Below are 23,126 nucleotides of genomic sequence, written 5' to 3'. Positions count from 1 at the left end.
AGTCTGTGCATGAATAAAACCTATTTTGCAACACAGAGAAACATATCTGAAGGTGTTAGAAGTGTTTTGCATGATTTTTGAAGTTAGAGCCTGAAATGTCAGAAAACAGCGTTTCAGCACATAACAAACTTTGTTCTGGCAATGCAAGCTGAAACTCGGTCCAAAATTAAAATTGCAGTCTATGCATGAATAAAACCTATTTTGCAACACAGAGAAACATATCTGAAGGTGTTAGAAGTGTTTTGCATGATTTTTGAAGTTAGAGCATGAAATGTCAGAAAACAGCGTTTCAGCACATAACAAACTTGGTTCTGGCAATGCAAGCTGAAACTCGGTCAGAAATTAAAATTGCAGTCTGTGCATGAATAAAACCTATTTTGCAACACAGAGAAACATATCTGAAGGTGTTAGAAGTGTTTTGCATGATTTTTGAAGTTAGAGCCTGAAATGTCAGAAAACAGCGTTTCAGCACATAACAAACTTGGTTCTGGCAATGCAAGCTGAAACTCGGTCAGAAATTAAAATTGCAGTCTGTGCATGAATAAAACCTATTTTGCAACACAGAGAAACATATCTGAAGGTCTTAGAAGTGTTTTGCATGATTTTTGAAGTTAGAGCCTGAAATGTCAGAAAACGGCGTTTCAGCACATAACAGACTTGGTTCAGGCAATGCAAGCTGAAACTCGGCCCAAAATTAAAATTGCAGTCTATGCATGAATAAAACCTATTTTGCAACACAGAGAAACATATCGGAAGGTGTTAGAAGTGTTTTGCATGATTTTTGAAGTTAGAGCCTGAAATGTCAGAAAACAGCGTTTCAGCACATAACAAACTTTGTTCTGGCAATGCAAGCTGAAACTCGGTCAGAAATTAAAATTGCAGTCTGTGCATGAATAAAACCTATTTTGCAACACAGAGAAACATATCTGAAGGTCTTAGAAGTGTTTTGCATGATTTTTGAAGTTAGAGCCTGAAATGTCAGAAAACGACGTTTCAGCACATAACAGACTTGTTTCAGGCAATGCAAGCTGAAACTCGGCCCAAAATTAAAATTGCAGTCTATGCATGAATAAAACCTATTTTGCAACACAGAGAAACATATCTGAAGGTGTTAGAAGTGTTTTGCATGATTTTTGAAGTTAGAGCCTGAAATGTCAGAAAACAGCGTTTCAGCACATAACAAACTTTGTTCTGGCAATGCAAGCTGAAACTCGGTCAGAAATTAAAATTGCAGTCTGTGCATGAATAAAACCTATTTTGCAACACAGAGAAACATATCTGAAGGTGTTAGAAGTGTTTTGCATGATTTTTGAAGTTAGAGCCTGAAATGTCAGAAAACGGCGTTTCAGCACATAACAAACTTGGTTCTGGCAATGCAAGCTGAAACTCGGCCCAAAATTAAAATTGCAGTCTATGCATGAATAAAACCTATTTTGCAACACAGAGAAACATATCTGAAGGTGTTAGAAGTGTTTTGCATGATTTTTGAAGTTAGAGCCTGAAATGTCAGAAAACAGCGTTTCAGCACATAACAAACTTGGTTCTGGCAATGCAAGCTGAAACTCGGTCAGAAATTAAAATTGCAGTCTGTGCATGAATAAAACCTATTTTGCAACACAGAGAAACATATCTGAAGGTGTTAGAAGTGTTTTGCATGATTTTTGAAGTTAGAGCCTGAAATGTCAGAAAACGGCGTTTCAGCACATAACAAACTTGGTTCAGGCAATGCAAGCTGAAACTCGGTCCAAAATTAAAATTGCAGTCTGTGCATGAATAAAACCTATTTTGCAACACAGAGAAACATATCTGAAGGTGTTAGAAGTGTTTTGCATGATTTTTGAAGTTAGAGCCTGAAATGTCAGAAAACAGCGTTTCAGCACATAACAAACTTGGTTCTGGCAATGCAAGCTGAAACTCGGTCAGAAATTAAAATTGCAGTCTGTGCATGAATAAAACCTATTTTGCAACACAGAGAAACATATCTGAAGGTCTTAGAAGTGTTTTGCATGATTTTTGAAGTTAGAGCCTGAAATGTCAGAAAACAGCGTTTCAGCACATAACAAACTTGGTTCTGGCAATGCAAGCTGAAACTCGGCCCAAAATTAAAATTGCAGTCTATGCATGAATAAAACCTATTTTGCAACACAGAGAAACATATCTGAAGGTGTTAGAAGTGTTTTGCATGATTTTTGAAGTTAGAGCCTGAAATGTCAGAAAACAGCGTTTCAGCACATAACAAACTTGGTTCTGGCAATGCAAGCTGAAACTCGGTCAGAAATTAAAATTGCAGTCTGTGCATGAATAAAACCTATTTTGCAACACAGAGAAACATATCTGAAGGTCTTAGAAGTGTTTTGCATGATTTTTGAAGTTAGAGCCTGAAATGTCAGAAAACGGCGTTTCAGCACATAACAGACTTGGTTCAGGCAATGCAAGCTGAAACTCGGCCCAAAATTAAAATTGCAGTCTATGCATGAATAAAACCTATTTTGCAACACAGAGAAACATATCTGAAGGTGTTAGAAGTGTTTTGCATGATTTTTGAAGTTAGAGCCTGAAATGTCAGAAAACAGCGTTTCAGCACATAACAAACTTTGTTCTGGCAATGCAAGCTGAAACTCGGTCAGAAATTAAAATTGCAGTCTGTGCATGAATAAAACCTATTTTGCAACACAGAGAAACATATCTGAAGGTGTTAGAAGTGTTTTGCATGATTTTTGAAGTTAGAGCCTGAAATGTCAGAAAACAGCGTTTCAGCACATAACAAACTTGGTTCTGGCAATGCAAGCTGAAACTCGGCCCAAAATTAAAATTGCAGTCTATGCATGAATAAAACCTATTTTGCAACACAGAGAAACATATCTGAAGGTGTTAGAAGTGTTTTGCATGATTTTTGAAGTTAGAGCCTGAAATGTCAGAAAACAGCGTTTCAGCACATAACAAACTTTGTTCTGGCAATGCAAGCTGAAACTCGGTCAGAAATTAAAATTGCAGTCTGTGCATGAATAAAACCTATTTTGCAACACAGAGAAACATATCTGAAGGTGTTAGAAGTGTTTTGCATGATTTTTGAAGTTAGAGCCTGAAATGTCAGAAAACAGCGTTTCAGCACATAACAAACTTGGTTCTGGCAATGCAAGCTGAAACTCGGCCCAAAATTAAAATTGCAGTCTATGCATGAATAAAACCTATTTTGCAACACAGAGAAACATATCTGAAGGTGTTAGAAGTGTTTTGCATGATTTTTGAAGTTAGAGCCTGAAATGTCAGAAAACAGCGTTTCAGCACATAACAAACTTGGTTCTGGCAATGCAAGCTGAAACTCGGTCAGAAATTAAAATTGCAGTCTGTGCATGAATAAAACCTATTTTGCAACACAGAGAAACATATCTGAAGGTGTTAAAAGTGTTTTGCATGATTTTTGAAGTTAGAGCCTGAAATGTCAGAAAACGGCGTTTCAGTACATAACAAACTTGGTTCTGGCAATGCAAGCTGAAACTCGGTCAGAAATTAAAATTGCAGTCTGTGCATGAATAAAACCTATTTTGCAACACAGAGAAACATATCTGAAGGTGTTAGAAGTGTTTTGCATGATTTTTGAAGTTAGAGCCTGAAATGTCAGAAAACAGCGTTTCAGCACATAACAAACTTGGTTCTGGCAATGCAAGCTGAAACTCGGTCAGAAATTAAAATTGCAGTCTGTGCATGAATAAAACCTATTTTGCAACACAGAGAAACATATCTGAAGGTCTTAGAAGTGTTTTGCATGATTTTTGAAGTTAGAGCCTGAAATGTCAGAAAACGGCATTTCAGCACATAACAGACTTGGTTCAGGCAATGCAAGCTGAAACTCGGCCCAAAATTAAAATTGCAGTCTATGCATGAATAAAACCTATTTTGCAACACAGAGAAACATATCTGAAGGTGTTAGAAGTGTTTTGCATGATTTTTGAAGTTAGAGCCTGAAATGTCAGAAAACAGCGTTTCAGCACATAACAAACTTTGTTCTGGCAATGCAAGCTGAAACTCGGTCAGAAATTAAAATTGCAGTCTGTGCATGAATAAAACCTATTTTGCAACACAGAGAAACATATCTGAAGGTGTTAGAAGTGTTTTGCATGATTTTTGAAGTTAGAGCCTGAAATGTCAGAAAACAGCGTTTCAGCACATAACAAACTTGGTTCTGGCAATGCAAGCTGAAACTCGGCCCAAAATTAAAATTGCAGTCTATGCATGAATAAAACCTATTTTGCAACACAGAGAAACATATCTGAAGGTGTTAGAAGTGTTTTGCATGATTTTTGAAGTTAGAGCCTGAAATGTCAGAAAACAGCGTTTCAGCACATAACAAACTTTGTTCTGGCAATGCAAGCTGAAACTCGGCCCAAAATTAAAATTGCAGTCTATGTATGAATAAAACCTATTTTGCAACACAGAGAAACATATCTGAAGGTGTTAGAAGTGTTTTGCATGATTTTTGAAGTTAGAGCATGAAATGTCAGAAAACAGCGTTTCAGCACATAACAAACTTGGTTCTGGCAATGCAAGCTGAAACTCGGTCAGAAATTGAAATTGCAGTCTGTGCATGAATAAAACCTATTTTGCAACACAGAGAAACATATCTGAAGGTGTTAGAAGTGTTTTGCATGATTTTTGTAGTTAGAGCCTGAAATGTCAGAAAACAGCGTTTCAGCACATAACAAACTTGGTTCTGGCAATGCAAGCTGAAACTCGGTCAGAAATTAAAATTGCAGTCTGTGCATGAATAAAACCTATTTTGCAACACAGAGAAACATATCTGAAGGTCTTAGAAGTGTTTAGCATGATTTTTGAAGTTAGAGCCTGAAATGTCAGAAAACGGCGTTTCAGCACATAACAGACTCGGTTCAGGCAATGCAAGCTGAAACTCGGCCCAAAATTAAAATTGCAGTCTATGCATGAATAAAACCTATTTTGCAACACAGAGAAACATATCGGAAGGTGTTAGAAGTGTTTTGCATGATTTTTGAAGTTAGAGCCTGAAATGTCAGAAAACAGCGTTTCAGCACATAACAAACTTTGTTCTGGCAATGCAAGCTGAAACTCGGTCAGAAATTAAAATTGCAGTCTGTGCATGAATAAAACCTATTTTGCAACACAGAGAAACATATCTGAAGGTCTTAGAAGTGTTTTGCACGATTTTTGAAGTTAGAGCCTGAAATGTCAGAAAACGGCGTTTCAGCACATAACAAACTTGGTTCAGGCAATGCAAGCTGAAACTCGGTCAGAAATTAAAATTGCAGTCTGTGCATGAATAAAACCTATTTTGCAACACAGAGAAACATATCTGAAGGTGTTAGAAGTGTTTTGCATGATTTTTGAAGTTAGAGCCTGAAATGTCAGAAAACGGCGTTTCAGCACATAACAAACTTGGTTCTGGCAATGCAAGCTGAAACTCGGTCAGAAATTAAAATTGCAGTCTGTGCATGATTAAAACCTATTTTGCAACACAGAGAAACATATCTGAAGGTGTTAGAAGTGTTTTGCATGATTTTTGAAGTTAGAGCCTGAAATGTCAGAAAACAGCGTTTCAGCCTATAACAAACTTGGTTCTGGCAATGCAAGCTGAAACTCGGTCAGAAATTAAAATTGCAGTCTGTGCATGAATAAAACCTATTTTGCAACACAGAGAAACATATCTGAAGGTGTTAGAAGTGTTTTGCATGATTTTTGAAGTTAGAGCCTGAAATGTCAGAAAACAGCGTTTCAGCACATAACAAACTTGGTTCTGGCAATGCAAGCTGAAACTCGGCCCAAAATTAAAATTGCAGTCTATGCATGAATAAAACCTATTTTGCAACACAGAGAAACATATCTGAAGGTGTTAGAAGTGTTTTGCATGATTTTTGAAGTTAGAGCCTGAAATGTCAGAAAACAGCGTTTCAGCACATAACAAACTTTGTTCTGGCAATGCAAGCTGAAACTCGGTCAGAAATTAAAATTGCAGTCTGTGCATGAATAAAACCTATTTTGCAACACAGAGAAACATATCTGAAGGTGTTAGAAGTGTTTTGCATGATTTTTGAAGTTAGAGCCTGAAATGTCAGAAAACAGCGTTTCAGCACATAACAAACTTGGTTCTGGCAATGCAAGCTGAAACTCGGCCCAAAATTAAAATTGCAGTCTATGCATGAATAAAACCTATTTTGCAACATAGAGAAACATATCTGAAGGTGTTAGAAGTGTTTTGCATGATTTTTGAAGTTAGAGCCTGAAATGTCAGAAAACAGCGTTTCAGCACATAACAAACTTGGTTCTGGCAATGCAAGCTGAAACTCGGTCAGAAATTAAAATTGCAGTCTGTGCATGAATAAAACCTATTTTGCAACACAGAGAAACATATCTGAAGGTGTTAAAAGTGTTTTGCATGATTTTTGAAGTTAGAGCCTGAAATGTCAGAAAACGGCGTTTCAGTACATAACAAACTTGGTTCTGGCAATGCAAGCTGAAACTCGGTCAGAAATTAAAATTGCAGTCTGTGCATGAATAAAACCTATTTTGCAACACAGAGAAACATATCTGAAGGTGTTAGAAGTGTTTTGCATGATTTTTGAAGTTAGAGCCTGAAATGTCAGAAAACAGCGTTTCAGCACATAACAAACTTGGTTCTGGCAATGCAAGCTGAAACTCGGTCAGAAATTAAAATTGCAGTCTGTGCATGAATAAAACCTATTTTGCAACACAGAGAAACATATCTGAAGGTCTTAGAAGTGTTTTGCATGATTTTTGAAGTTAGAGCCTGAAATGTCAGAAAACGGCGTTTCAGCACATAACAGACTTGGTTCAGGCAATGCAAGCTGAAACTCGGCCCAAAATTAAAATTGCAGTCTATGCATGAATAAAACCTATTTTGCAACACAGAGAAACATATCTGAAGGTGTTAGAAGTGTTTTGCATGATTTTTGAAGTTAGAGCCTGAAATGTCAGAAAACAGCGTTTCAGCACATAACAAACTTTGTTCTGGCAATGCAAGCTGAAACTCGGTCAGAAATTAAAATTGCAGTCTGTGCATGAATAAAACCTATTTTGCAACACAGAGAAACATATCTGAAGGTGTTAGAAGTGTTTTGCATGATTTTTGAAGTTAGAGCCTGAAATGTCAGAAAACAGCGTTTCAGCACATAACAAACTTTGTTCTGGCAATGCAAGCTGAAACTCGGTCCAAAATTAAAATTGCAGTCTATGCATGAATAAAACCTATTTTGCAACACAGAGAAACATATCTGAAGGTGTTAGAAGTGTTTTGCATGATTTTTGAAGTTAGAGCATGAAATGTCAGAAAACAGCGTTTCAGCACATAACAAACTTGGTTCTGGCAATGCAAGCTGAAACTCGGTCAGAAATTAAAATTGCAGTCTGTGCATGAATAAAACCTATTTTGCAACACAGAGAAACATATCTGAAGGTGTTAGAAGTGTTTTGCATGATTTTTGAAGTTAGAGCCTGAAATGTCAGAAAACAGCGTTTCAGCACATAACAAACTTGGTTCTGGCAATGCAAGCTGAAACTCGGTCAGAAATTAAAATTGCAGTCTGTGCATGAATAAAACCTATTTTGCAACACAGAGAAACATATCTGAAGGTCTTAGAAGTGTTTTGCATGATTTTTGAAGTTAGAGCCTGAAATGTCAGAAAACGGCGTTTCAGCACATAACAGACTTGGTTCAGGCAATGCAAGCTGAAACTCGGCCCAAAATTAAAATTGCAGTCTATGCATGAATAAAACCTATTTTGCAACACAGAGAAACATATCGGAAGGTGTTAGAAGTGTTTTGCATGATTTTTGAAGTTAGAGCCTGAAATGTCAGAAAACAGCGTTTCAGCACATAACAAACTTTGTTCTGGCAATGCAAGCTGAAACTCGGTCAGAAATTAAAATTGCAGTCTGTGCATGAATAAAACCTATTTTGCAACACAGAGAAACATATCTGAAGGTCTTAGAAGTGTTTTGCACGATTTTTGAAGTTAGAGCCTGAAATGTCAGAAAACGGCGTTTCAGCACATAACAAACTTGGTTCAGGCAATGCAAGCTGAAACTCGGTCAGAAATTAAAATTGCAGTCTGTGCATGAATAAAACCTATTTTGCAACACAGAGAAACATATCTGAAGGTGTTAGAAGTGTTTTGCATGATTTTTGAAGTTAGAGCCTGAAATGTCAGAAAACGGCATTTCAGCACATAACAAACTTGGTTCTGGCAATGCAAGCTGAAACTCGGTCAGAAATTAAAATTGCAGTCTGTGCATGAATAAAACCTATTTTGCAACACAGAGAAACATATCTGAAGGTCTTAGAAGTGTTTTGCATGATTTTTGAAGTTAGAGCCTGAAATGTCAGAAAACAGCGTTTCAGCACATAACAAACTTTGTTCTGGCAATGCAAGCTGAAACTCGGTCAGAAATTAAAATTGCAGTCTGTGCATGAATAAAACCTATTTTGCAACACAGAGAAACATATCTGAAGGTGTTAGAAGTGTTTTGCATGATTTTTGAAGTTAGAGCCTGAAATGTCAGAAAACAGCGTTTCAGCACATAACAAACTTGGTTCTGGCAATGCAAGCTGAAACTCGGCCCAAAATTAAAATTGCAGTCTATGCATGAATAAAACCTATTTTGCAACACAGAGAAACATATCTGAAGGTGTTAGAAGTGTTTTGCATGATTTTTGAAGTTAGAGCCTGAAATGTCAGAAAACAGCGTTTCAGCACATAACAAACTTGGTTCTGGCAATGCAAGCTGAAACTCGGTCAGAAATTAAAATTGCAGTCTGTGCATGAATAAAACCTATTTTGCAACACAGAGAAACATATCTGAAGGTCTTAGAAGTGTTTTGCATGATTTTTGAAGTTAGAGCCTGAAATGTCAGAAAACGGCGTTTCAGCACATAACAGACTTGGTTCAGGCAATGCAAGCTGAAACTCGGCCCAAAATTAAAATTGCAGTCTATGCATGAATAAAACCTATTTTGCAACACAGAGAAACATATCTGAAGGTGTTAGAAGTGTTTTGCATGATTTTTGAAGTTAGAGCCTGAAATGTCAGAAAACAGCGTTTCAGCACATAACAAACTTTGTTCTGGCAATGCAAGCTGAAACTCGGTCAGAAATTAAAATTGCAGTCTGTGCATGAATAAAACCTATTTTGCAACACAGAGAAACATATCTGAAGGTGTTAGAAGTGTTTTGCATGATTTTTGAAGTTAGAGCATGAAATGTCAGAAAACAGCGTTTCAGCACATAACAAACTTGGTTCTGGCAATGCAAGCTGAAACTCGGTCAGAAATTAAAATTGCAGTCTGTGCATAAATAAAACCTATTTTGCAACACAGAGAAACATATCTGAAGGTCTTAGAAGTGTTTTGCATGATTTTTGAAGTTAGAGCCTGAAATGTCAGAAAACAGCGTTTCAGCACATAACAAACTTGGTTCAGGCAATGCAAGCTGAAACTCGGTCCAAAATTAAAATTGCAGTCTGTGCATGAATGAAACGTATTTTGCAACACAGAGAAACATGTCTCAAGGTGTTAGAAGTGCTTTGCATGATTTTTGAAGTTAGATCCTGAAATGTCAGAAAACAGCGTTTCAGCACATAACAAACTTGGTTCTGGCAATGCAGGCTGAAACTCGGTCCAAAATTAAAATTGCAGTCTGTGCATGAATAAAACCTATTTTGCAACACAGAGAAACATATTGAAAGGTGTTAGAAGTGTTTTGCATGATTTTTGAAGTTAGAGCCTGAAATGTCAGAAAACGGCGTTTCAGCACATAACAAACTTGGTGCAGGCAATGCAAGCTGAAACTCGGTCAGAAATTAAAATTGCAGTCTGTGCATGAATAAAACCTATTTTGCAACACAGAGAAACATATCTGAAGGTGTTAGAAGTTTTTTGCATGATTTTTGAAGTTAGAGCCTGAAATGTCAGAAAACAGCGTTTCAGCACATAACAAACTTTGTTCTGGCAATGCAAGCTGAAACTCGGTCAGAAATTAAAATTGCAGTCTGTGCATGAATAAAACCTATTTTGCAACACAGAGAAACATATCTGAAGGTCTTAGAAGTGTTTTGCATGATTTTTGAAGTTAGAGCCTGAAATGTCAGAAAACGGCGTTTCAGTACATAACAAACTTGGTTCAGGCAATGCAAGCTGAAACTCGGTCCAAAATTAAAATTGCAGTCTGTGCATGAATAAAACCTATTTTGCAACACAGAGAAACATATCTGAAGGTGTTAAAAGTGTTTTGCATGATTTTTGAAGTTAGAGCCTGAAATGTCAGAAAACGGCGTTTCAGCACATAACAAACTTGGTTCTGGCAATGCAAGCTGAAACTCGGTCAGAAATTAAAATTGCAGTCTGTGCATGAATAAAACCTATTTTGCAACACAGAGAAACATATCTGAAGGTGTTAGAAGTGTTTTGCATGATTTTTGAAGTTAGAGCCTGAAATGTCAGAAAACAGCGTTTCAGAGCAGAACAAACTTGGTTCCAGCAATGCAAGCTGAATCTTGGTCCCATTTTAAAATATCAGTCTGTGCATCAATAAAACCTATTTTGCAACACAGAGAAACATATCTGAAGGTGTTAGAAGTGTTTTGCATGATTTTTGAAGTTAGAGTCTGAAATGTCAGAAAACAGCGTTTCAGCACATAACAAACTTGGTTCTGGCAATGCAGGCTGAAACTCGGTCCAAAATTAAAATTGCAGTCTGTGCATGAATAAAACCTATTTTGCAACACAGAGAAACATATCTGAAGGTGTTAGAAGTGTTTTGCATGATTTTTGAAGTTAGAGCCTGAAATGTCAGAAAACGGCGTTTCAGCACATAACAAACTTGGTTCAGGCAATGCAAGCTGAAACTCGGTCCAAAATTAAAATTGCAGTCTGTGCATGAATAAAACCTATTTTGCAACACAGAGAAACATATCTGAAGGTGTTAGAAGTGTTTTGCATGATTTTTGAAGTTAGAGCCTGAAATGTCAGAAAACGGCGTTTCAGCACATAACAAACTTGGTTCTGGCAATGCAGGCTGAAACTCGGTCCAAAATTAAAATTGCAGTCTGTGCATGAATAAAACCTATTTTGCAACACAGAGAAACATATCTGAAGGTGTTAGAAGTGTTTTGCATGATTTTTGAAGTTAGAGCCTGAAATGTCAGAAAACAGCGTTTCAGCACATAACAAACTTTGTTCTGGCAATGCAAGCTGAAACTCGGTCAGAAATTAAAATTGCAGTCTGTGCATGAATAAAACCTATTTTGCAACACAGAGAAACATATCTGAAGGTGTTAAAAGTGTTTTGCATGATTTTTGAAGTTAGAGCCTGAAATGTCAGAAAACGGCGTTTCAGCACATAACAAACTTGGTTCTGGCAATGCAAGCTGAAACTCGGTCAGAAATTAAAATTGCAGTCTGTGCATGAATAAAACCTATTTTGCAACACAGAGAAACATATCTGAAGGTGTTAGAAGTGTTTTGCATGATTTTTGAAGTTAGAGCCTGAAATGTCAGAAAACAGCGTTTCAGCGCAGAACAAACTTGGTTCCAGCAATGCAAGCTGAATCTTGGTCCCATTTTAAAATATCAGTCTGTGCATCAATAAAACCTATTTTGCAACACAGAGAAACATATCTGAAGGTGTTAGAAGTGTTTTGCATGATTTTTGAAGTTAGAGTCTGAAATGTCAGAAAACAGCGTTTCAGCACATAACAAACTTGGTTCTGGCAATGCAGGCTGAAACTCGGTCCAAAATTAAAATTGCAGTCTGTGCATGAATAAAACCTATTTTGCAACACAGAGAAACATATCTGAAGGTGTTAGAAGTGTTTTGCATGATTTTTGAAGTTAGAGCCTGAAATGTCAGAAAACGGCGTTTCAGCACATAACAAACTTGGTTCAGGCAATGCAAGCTGAAACTCGGTCCAAAATTAAAATTGCAGTCTGTGCATGAATAAAACCTATTTTGCAACACAGAGAAACATATCTGAAGGTGTTAGAAGTGTTTTGCATGATTTTTGAAGTTAGAGCCTGAAATGTCAGAAAACGGCGTTTCAGCACATAACAAACTTGGTTCTGGCAATGCAGGCTGAAACTCGGTCCAAAATTAAAATTGCAGTCTGTGCATGAATAAAACCTATTTTGCAACACAGAGAAACATATCTGAAGGTGTTAGAAGTGTTTTGCATGATTTTTGAAGTTAGAGCCTGAAATGTCAGAAAACGGCGTTTCAGCACATAACAAACTTGGTTCTGGCAATGCAAGCTGAAACTCGGCCCAAAATTAAAATTGCAGTCTATGCATGAATAAAACCTATTTTGCAACACAGAGAAACATATCTGAAGGTGTTAGAAGTGTTTTGCATGATTTTTGAAGTTAGAGCCTGAAATGTCAGAAAACAGCGTTTCAGCACATAACAAACTTTGTTCTGGCAATGCAAGCTGAAACTCGGTCAGAAATTAAAATTGCAGTCTGTGCATGAATAAAACCTATTTTGCAACACAGAGAAACATATCTGAAGGTGTTAGAAGTGTTTTGCATGATTTTTGAAGTTAGAGCATGAAATGTCAGAAAACAGCGTTTCAGCACATAACAAACTTGGTTCTGGCAATGCAAGCTGAAACTCGGTCAGAAATTAAAATTGCAGTCTGTGCATGAATAAAACCTATTTTGCAACACAGAGAAACATATCTGAAGGTGTTAGAAGTGTTTTGCATGATTTTTGAAGTTAGAGCCTGAAATGTCAGGAAACAGCGTTTCAGTGCAGAACAAACTTGTTTCAAGCAATGCAAGCTGAATCTCTGTCCCACTTTAATATTGCAGTCTGTGCATGAATAAAACCTATTTTGCAACACAGAGAAACATATCTGAAGGTGTTAGAAGTGTTTTGCATGATTTTTGAAGTTAGAGCCTGAAATGTCAGAAAACGGCGTTTCAGCACATAACAAACTTGGTTCTGGATATGCAGGCTGATACTCGGTCCAAAATTAAAATTGCAGTCTGTGCATGAATAAAACCTATTTTGCAACACAGAGAAACATATCTGAAGGTGTTAGAAGTGTTTTGCATGATTTTTGAAGTTAGAGCCTGAAATGTCAGAAAACAGCGTTTCAGCGCAGAACAAACTTGGTTCCAGCAATGCAAGCTGAATCTTGGTCCCACTTTAAAATATCAGTCTGTGCATCAATAAAACCTATTTTGCAACACAGAGAAACATATCTGAAGGTGTTAGAAGTGTTTTGCATGGTTTTTGAAGTTAGAGCCTGAAATGTCAGAAAACGGCGTTTCAGCACATAACAAACTTGGTTCTGGCAATGCAGGCTGAAACTCGGTCCAAAATTAAAATTGCAGTCTGTGCATGAATAAAACCTATTTTGCAACACAAAGAAACATATCTGAAGGTGTTAGAAGTGTTTTGCATGATTTTTGAAGTTAGAGCCTGAAATGTCAGAAAACGGCGTTTCAGCACATAACAAACTTGGTTCTGGCAATGCAAGCTGAAACTCGGTCAGAAATTAAAATTGCAGTCTGTGCATGAATAAAACCTATTTTGCAACACAGAGAAACATATCTGAAGGTGTTAGAAGTGTTTTGCATGATTTTTGAAGTTAGAGCCTGAAATGTCAGAAAACGGCGTTTCAGCACATAACAAACTTGGTTCTGGCAATGCAGGCTGATACTCGGTCCAAAATTAAAATTGCAGTCTGTGCATGAATAAAACCTATTTTGCAACACAGAGAAACATATCTGAAGGTGTTAGAAGGGTTTTGCATGATTTTTGAAGTTAGAGCCTGAAATGTCAGAAAACAGCGTTTCAGTGCAGAACAAACTTGTTTCAAGCAATGCAAGCTGAATCTCTGTCCCACTTTAATATTGCAGTCTGTGCATGAATAAAACCTATTTTGCAACACAGAGAAACATATCTGAAGGTGTTAGAAGTGTTTTGCATGATTTTTGAAGTTAGAGCCTGAAATGTCAGAAAACGGCGTTTCAGCACATAACAAACTTGGTTCTGGCAATGCAGGCTGATACTCGGTCCAAAATTAAAATTGCAGTCTGTGCATGAATAAAACCTATTTTGCAACACAGAGAAACATATCTGAAGGTGTTAGAAGTGTTTTGCATGATTTTTGAAGTTAGAGCCTGAAATGTCAGAAAACGGCGTTTCAGCACATAACAAACTTGGTTCTGGCAATGCAAGCTGAAACTCGGCCCAAAATTAAAATTGCAGTCTATGCATGAATAAAACCTATTTTGCAACACAGAGAAACATATCTGAAGGTGTTAGAAGTGTTTTGCATGATTTTTGAAGTTAGAGCCTGAAATGTCAGAAAACGGCGTTTCAGCACATAACAAACTTGGTTCTGGCAATGCAGGCTGAAACTCGGTCCAAAATTAAAATTGCAGTCTGTGCATGAATAAAACCTATTTTGCAACACAGAGAAACATATCTGAAGGTCTTAGAAGTGTTTTGCATGATTTTTGAAGTTAGAGCCTGAAATGTCAGAAAACAGCGTTTCAGCACATAACAAACTTGGTTCAGGCAATGCAAGCTGAAACTCGGTCCAAAATTAAAATTGCAGTCTGTGCATGAATAAAACCTATTTTGCAACACAGAGAAACATATCTGAAGGTGTTAAAAGTGTTTTGCATGATTTTTGAAGTTAGAGCCTGAAATGTCAGAAAACGGCGTTTCAGCACATAACAAACTTGGTTCTGGCAATGCAAGCTGAAACTCGGTCAGAAATTAAAATTGCAGTCTGTGCATGAATAAAACCTATTTTGCAACACAGAGAAACATATCTGAAGGTGTTAGAAGTGTTTTGCATGATTTTTGAAGTTAGAGCCTGAAATGTCAGAAAACAGCGTTTCAGCGCAGAACAAACTTGGTTCCAGCAATGCAAGCTGAATCTTGGTCCCATTTTAAAATATCAGTCTGTGCATCAATAAAACCTATTTTGCAACACAGAGAAACATATCTGAAGGTGTTAGAAGTGTTTTGCATGATTTTTGAAGTTAGAGCCTGAAATGTCAGAAAACGGCGTTTCAGCACATAACAAACTTGGTTCTGGCAATGCAGGCTGAAACTCGGTCCAAAATTAAAATTGCAGTCTGTGCATGAATAAAACCTATTTTGCAACACAGAGAAACATATCTGAAGGTGTTAGAAGTGTTTTGCATGATTTTTGAAGTTAGAGCCTGAAATGTCAGAAAACGGCGTTTCAGCACATAACAAACTTGGTTCTGGCAATGCAAGCTGAAACTCGGCCCAAAATTAAAATTGCAGTCTATGCATGAATAAAACCTATTTTGCAACACAGAGAAACATATCTGAAGGTGTTAGAAGTGTTTTGCATGATTTTTGAAGTTAGAGCCTGAAATGTCAGAAAACGGCGTTTCAGCACATAACAGACTTGGTTCAGGCAATGCAAGCTGAAACTCGGCCCAAAATTAAAATTGCAGTCTATGCATGAATAAAACCTATTTTGCAACACAGAGAAACATATCTGAAGGTGTTAGAAGTGTTTTGCATGATTTTTGAAGTTAGAGCCTGAAATGTCAGAAAACAGCGTTTCAGCACATAACAAACTTTGTTCTGGCAATGCAAGCTGAAACTCGGTCAGAAATTAAAATTGCAGTCTGTGCATGAATAAAACCTATTTTGCAACACAGAGAAACATATCTGAAGGTGTTAGAAGTGTTTTGCATGATTTTTGAAGTTAGAGCCTGAAATGTCAGAAAACAGCGTTTCAGCACATAACAAACTTTGTTCTGGCAATGCAAGCTGAAACTCGGTCCAAAATTAAAATTGCAGTCTATGCATGAATAAAACCTATTTTGCAACACAGAGAAACATATCTGAAGGTGTTAGAAGTGTTTTGCATGATTTTTGAAGTTAGAGCATGAAATGTCAGAAAACAGCGTTTCAGCACATAACAAACTTGGTTCTGGCAATGCAAGCTGAAACTCGGTCAGAAATTAAAATTGCAGTCTGTGCATGAATAAAACCTATTTTGCAACACAGAGAAACATATCTGAAGGTGTTAGAAGTGTTTTGCATGATTTTTGAAGTTAGAGCCTGAAATGTCAGAAAACAGCGTTTCAGCACATAACAAACTTGGTTCTGGCAATGCAAGCTGAAACTCGGTCAGAAATTAAAATTGCAGTCTGTGCATGAATAAAACCTATTTTGCAACACAGAGAAACATATCTGAAGGTCTTAGAAGTGTTTTGCATGATTTTTGAAGTTAGAGCCTGAAATGTCAGAAAACGGCGTTTCAGCACATAACAGACTTGGTTCAGGCAATGCAAGCTGAAACTCGGCCCAAAATTAAAATTGCAGTCTATGCATGAATAAAACCTATTTTGCAACACAGAGAAACATATCGGAAGGTGTTAGAAGTGTTTTGCATGATTTTTGAAGTTAGAGCCTGAAATGTCAGAAAACAGCGTTTCAGCACATAACAAACTTTGTTCTGGCAATGCAAGCTGAAACTCGGTCAGAAATTAAAATTGCAGTCTGTGCATGAATAAAACCTATTTTGCAACACAGAGAAACATATCTGAAGGTCTTAGAAGTGTTTTGCACGATTTTTGAAGTTAGAGCCTGAAATGTCAGAAAACGGCGTTTCAGCACATAACAAACTTGGTTCAGGCAATGCAAGCTGAAACTCGGTCAGAAATTAAAATTGCAGTCTGTGCATGAATAAAACCTATTTTGCAACACAGAGAAACATATCTGAAGGTGTTAGAAGTGTTTTGCATGATTTTTGAAGTTAGAGCCTGAAATGTCAGAAAACGGCATTTCAGCACATAACAAACTTGGTTCTGGCAATGCAAGCTGAAACTCGGTCAGAAATTAAAATTGCAGTCTGTGCATGAATAAAACCTATTTTGCAACACAGAGAAACATATCTGAAGGTCTTAGAAGTGTTTTGCATGATTTTTGAAGTTAGAGCCTGAAATGTCAGAAAACAGCGTTTCAGCACATAACAAACTTTGTTCTGGCAATGCAAGCTGAAACTCGGTCAGAAATTAAAATTGCAGTCTGTGCATGAATAAAACCTATTTTGCAACACAGAGAAACATATCTGAAGGTGTTAGAAGTGTTTTGCATGATTTTTGAAGTTAGAGCCTGAAATGTCAGAAAACAGCGTTTCAGCACATAACAAACTTGGTTCTGGCAATGCAAGCTGAAACTCGGCCCAAAATTAAAATTGCAGTCTATGCATGAATAAAACCTATTTTGCAACACAGAGAAACATATCTGAAGGTGTTAGAAGTGTTTTGCATGATTTTTGAAGTTAGAGCCTGAAATGTCAGAAAACAGCGTTTCAGCACATAACAAACTTGGTTCTGGCAATGCAAGCTGAAACTCGGTCAGAAATTAAAATTGCAGTCTGTGCATGAATAAAACCTATTTTGCAACACAGAGAAACATATCTGAAGGTCTTAGAAGTGTTTTGCATGATTTTTGAAGTTAGAGCCTGAAATGTCAGAAAACAGCGTTTCAGCACATAACAAACTTTGTTCTGGCAATGCAAGCTGAAACTCGGTCCAAAATTAAAATTGCAGTCTATGCATGAATAAAACCTATTTTGCAACACAGAGAAACATATCTGAAGGTGTTAGAAGTGTTTTGCATGATTTTTGAAGTTAGAGCATGAAATGTCAGAAAACAGCGTTTCAGCACATAACAAACTTGGTTCTGGCAATGCAAGCTGAAACTCGGTCAGAAATTAAAATTGCAGTCTGTGCATGAATAAAACCTATTTTGCAACACAGAGAAACATATCTGAAGGTGTTAGAAGTGTTTTGCATGATTTTTGAAGTTAGAGCCTGAAATGTCAGAAAACAGCGTTTCAGCACATAACAAACTTGGTTCTGGCAATGCAAGCTGAAACTCGGTCAGAAATTAAAATTGCAGTCTGTGCATGAATAAAACCTATTTTGCAACACAGAGAAACATATCTGAAGGTCTTAGAAGTGTTTTGCATGATTTTTGAAGTTAGAGCCTGAAATGTCAGAAAACGGCTTTTCAGCACATAACAGACTTGGTTCAGGCAATGCAAGCTGAAACTCGGCCCAAAATTAAAATTGCAGTCTATGCATGAATAAAACCTATTTTGCAACACAGAGAAACATATCGGAAGGTGTTAGAAGTGTTTTGCATGATTTTTGAAGTTAGAGCCTGAAATGTCAGAAAACAGCGTTTCAGCACATAACAAACTTTGTTCTGGCAATGCAAGCTGAAACTCGGTCAGAAATTAAAATTGCAGTCTGTGCATGAATAAAACCTATTTTGCAACACAGAGAAACATATCTGAAGGTCTTAGAAGTGTTTTGCACGATTTTTGAAGTTAGAGCCTGAAATGTCAGAAAACGGCGTTTCAGCACATAACAAACTTGGTTCAGGCAATGCAAGCTGAAACTCGGTCAGAAATTAAAATTGCAGTCTGTGCATGAATAAAACCTATTTTGCAACACAGAGAAACATATCTGAAGGTGTTAGAAGTGTTTTGCATGATTTTTGAAGTTAGAGCCTGAAATGTCAGAAAACGGCATTTCAGCACATAACAAACTTGGTTCTGGCAATGCAAGCTGAAACTCGGTCAGAAATTAAAATTGCAGTCTGTGCATGAATAAAACCTATTTTGCAACACAGAGAAACATATCTGAAGGTCTTAGAAGTGTTTTGCATGATTTTTGAAGTTAGAGCCTGAAATGTCAGAAAACAGCGTTTCAGCACATAACAAACTTTGTTCTGGCAATGCAAGCTGAAACTCGGTCAGAAATTAAAATTGCAGTCTGTGCATGAATAAAACCTATTTTGCAACACAGAGAAACATATCTGAAGGTGTTAGAAGTGTTTTGCATGATTTTTGAAGTTAGAGCCTGAAATGTCAGAAAACAGCGTTTCAGCACATAACAAACTTGGTTCTGGCAATGCAAGCTGAAACTCGGCCCAAAATTAAAATTGCAGTCTATGCATGAATAAAACCTATTTTGCAACACAGAGAAACATATCTGAAGGTGTTAGAAGTGTTTTGCATGATTTTTGAAGTTAGAGCCTGAAATGTCAGAAAACAGCGTTTCAGCACATAACAAACTTGGTTCTGGCAATGCAAGCTGAAACTCGGTCAGAAATTAAAATTGCAGTCTGTGCATGAATAAAACCTATTTTGCAACACAGAGAAACATATCTGAAGGTCTTAGAAGTGTTTTGCATGATTTTTGAAGTTAGAGCCTGAAATGTCAGAAAACGGCGTTTCAGCACATAACAGACTTGGTTCAGGCAATGCAAGCTGAAACTCGGCCCAAAATTAAAATTGCAGTCTATGCATGAATAAAACCTATTTTGCAACACAGAGAAACATATCTGAAGGTGTTAGAAGTGTTTTGCATGATTTTTGAAGTTAGAGCCTGAAATGTCAGAAAACAGCGTTTCAGCACATAACAAACTTTGTTCTGGCAATGCAAGCTGAAACTCGGTCAGAAATTAAAATTGCAGTCTGTGCATGAATAAAACCTATTTTGCAACACAGAGAAACATATCTGAAGGTGTTAGAAGTGTTTTGCATGATTTTTGAAGTTAGAGCATGAAATGTCAGAAAACAGCGTTTCAGCACATAACAAACTTGGTTCTGGCAATGCAAGCTGAAACTCGGTCAGAAATTAAAATTGCAGTCTGTGCATAAATAAAACCTATTTTGCAACACAGAGAAACATATCTGAAGGTCTTAGAAGTGTTTTGCATGATTTTTGAAGTTAGAGCCTGAAATGTCAGAAAACAGCGTTTCAGCACATAACAAACTTGGTTCAGGCAATGCAAGCTGAAACTCGGTCCAAAATTAAAATTGCAGTCTGTGCATGAATGAAACGTATTTTGCAACACAGAGAAACATGTCTCAAGGTGTTAGAAGTGCTTTGCATGATTTTTGAAGTTAGATCCTGAAATGTCAGAAAACAGCGTTTCAGCACATAACAAACTTGGTTCTGGCAATGCAGGCTGAAACTCGGTCCAAAATTAAAATTGCAGTCTGTGCATGAATAAAACCTATTTTGCAACACAGAGAAACATATTGAAAGGTGTTAGAAGTGTTTTGCATGATTTTTGAAGTTAGAGCCTGAAATGTCAGAAAACGGCGTTTCAGCACATAACAAACTTGGTGCAGGCAATGCAAGCTGAAACTCGGTCAGAAATTAAAATTGCAGTCTGTGCATGAATAAAACCTATTTTGCAACACAGAGAAACATATCTGAAGGTGTTAGAAGTTTTTTGCATGATTTTTGAAGTTAGAGCCTGAAATGTCAGAAAACAGCGTTTCAGCACATAACAAACTTTGTTCTGGCAATGCAAGCTGAAACTCGGTCAGAAATTAAAATTGCAGTCTGTGCATGAATAAAACCTATTTTGCAACACAGAGAAACATATCTGAAGGTCTTAGAAGTGTTTTGCATGATTTTTGAAGTTAGAGCCTGAAATGTCAGAAAACGGCGTTTCAGTACATAACAAACTTGGTTCAGGCAATGCAAGCTGAAACTCGGTCCAAAATTAAAATTGCAGTCTGTGCATGAATAAAACCTATTTTGCAACACAGAGAAACATATCTGAAGGTGTTAAAAGTGTTTTGCATGATTTTTGAAGTTAGAGCCTGAAATGTCAGAAAACGGCGTTTCAGCACATAACAAACTTGGTTCTGGCAATGCAAGCTGAAACTCGGTCAGAAATTAAAATTGCAGTCTGTGCATGAATAAAACCTATTTTGCAACACAGAGAAACATATCTGAAGGTGTTAGAAGTGTTTTGCATGATTTTTGAAGTTAGAGCCTGAAATGTCAGAAAACAGCGTTTCAGAGCAGAACAAACTTGGTTCCAGCAATGCAAGCTGAATCTTGGTCCCATTTTAAAATATCAGTCTGTGCATCAATAAAACCTATTTTGCAACACAGAGAAACATATCTGAAGGTGTTAGAAGTGTTTTGCATGATTTTTGAAGTTAGAGTCTGAAATGTCAGAAAACAGCGTTTCAGCACATAACAAACTTGGTTCTGGCAATGCAGGCTGAAACTCGGTCCAAAATTAAAATTGCAGTCTGTGCATGAATAAAACCTATTTTGCAACACAGAGAAACATATCTGAAGGTGTTAGAAGTGTTTTGCATGATTTTTGAAGTTAGAGCCTGAAATGTCAGAAAACGGCGTTTCAGCACATAACAAACTTGGTTCAGGCAATGCAAGCTGAAACTCGGTCCAAAATTAAAATTGCAGTCTGTGCATGAATAAAACCTATTTTGCAACACAGAGAAACATATCTGAAGGTGTTAGAAGTGTTTTGCATGATTTTTGAAGTTAGAGCCTGAAATGTCAGAAAACGGCGTTTCAGCACATAACAAACTTGGTTCTGGCAATGCAGGCTGAAACTCGGTCCAAAATTAAAATTGCAGTCTGTGCATGAATAAAACCTATTTTGCAACACAGAGAAACATATCTGAAGGTGTTAGAAGTGTTTTGCATGATTTTTGAAGTTAGAGCCTGAAATGTCAGAAAACAGCGTTTCAGCACATAACAAACTTTGTTCTGGCAATGCAAGCTGAAACTCGGTCAGAAATTAAAATTGCAGTCTGTGCATGAATAAAACCTATTTTGCAACACAGAGAAACATATCTGAAGGTGTTAAAAGTGTTTTGCATGATTTTTGAAGTTAGAGCCTGAAATGTCAGAAAACGGCGTTTCAGCACATAACAAACTTGGTTCTGGCAATGCAAGCTGAAACTCGGTCAGAAATTAAAATTGCAGTCTGTGCATGAATAAAACCTATTTTGCAACACAGAGAAACATATCTGAAGGTGTTAGAAGTGTTTTGCATGATTTTTGAAGTTAGAGCCTGAAATGTCAGAAAACAGCGTTTCAGCGCAGAACAAACTTGGTTCCAGCAATGCAAGCTGAATCTTGGTCCCATTTTAAAATATCAGTCTGTGCATCAATAAAACCTATTTTGCAACACAGAGAAACATATCTGAAGGTGTTAGAAGTGTTTTGCATGATTTTTGAAGTTAGAGTCTGAAATGTCAGAAAACAGCGTTTCAGCACATAACAAACTTGGTTCTGGCAATGCAGGCTGAAACTCGGTCCAAAATTAAAATTGCAGTCTGTGCATGAATAAAACCTATTTTGCAACACAGAGAAACATATCTGAAGGTGTTAGAAGTGTTTTGCATGATTTTTGAAGTTAGAGCCTGAAATGTCAGAAAACGGCGTTTCAGCACATAACAAACTTGGTTCAGGCAATGCAAGCTGAAACTCGGTCCAAAATTAAAATTGCAGTCTGTGCATGAATAAAACCTATTTTGCAACACAGAGAAACATATCTGAAGGTGTTAGAAGTGTTTTGCATGATTTTTGAAGTTAGAGCCTGAAATGTCAGAAAACGGCGTTTCAGCACATAACAAACTTGGTTCTGGCAATGCAGGCTGAAACTCGGTCCAAAATTAAAATTGCAGTCTGTGCATGAATAAAACCTATTTTGCAACACAGAGAAACATATCTGAAGGTGTTAGAAGTGTTTTGCATGATTTTTGAAGTTAGAGCCTGAAATGTCAGAAAACGGCGTTTCAGCACATAACAAACTTGGTTCTGGCAATGCAAGCTGAAACTCGGCCCAAAATTAAAATTGCAGTCTATGCATGAATAAAACCTATTTTGCAACACAGAGAAACATATCTGAAGGTGTTAGAAGTGTTTTGCATGATTTTTGAAGTTAGAGCCTGAAATGTCAGAAAACAGCGTTTCAGCACATAACAAACTTTGTTCTGGCAATGCAAGCTGAAACTCGGTCAGAAATTAAAATTGCAGTCTGTGCATGAATAAAACCTATTTTGCAACACAGAGAAACATATCTGAAGGTGTTAGAAGTGTTTTGCATGATTTTTGAAGTTAGAGCATGAAATGTCAGAAAACAGCGTTTCAGCACATAACAAACTTGGTTCTGGCAATGCAAGCTGAAACTCGGTCAGAAATTAAAATTGCAGTCTGTGCATGAATAAAACCTATTTTGCAACACAGAGAAACATATCTGAAGGTGTTAGAAGTGTTTTGC

Source organism: Garra rufa, chromosome 2, assembly GCF_049309525.1.
Source record: "Garra rufa chromosome 2, GarRuf1.0, whole genome shotgun sequence".
Classification (NCBI taxonomy): domain Eukaryota; kingdom Metazoa; phylum Chordata; class Actinopteri; order Cypriniformes; family Cyprinidae; genus Garra; species Garra rufa.
The sequence above is the reverse complement of the archived record's forward strand: the minus strand, read 5'-3'. Positions refer to the sequence as shown.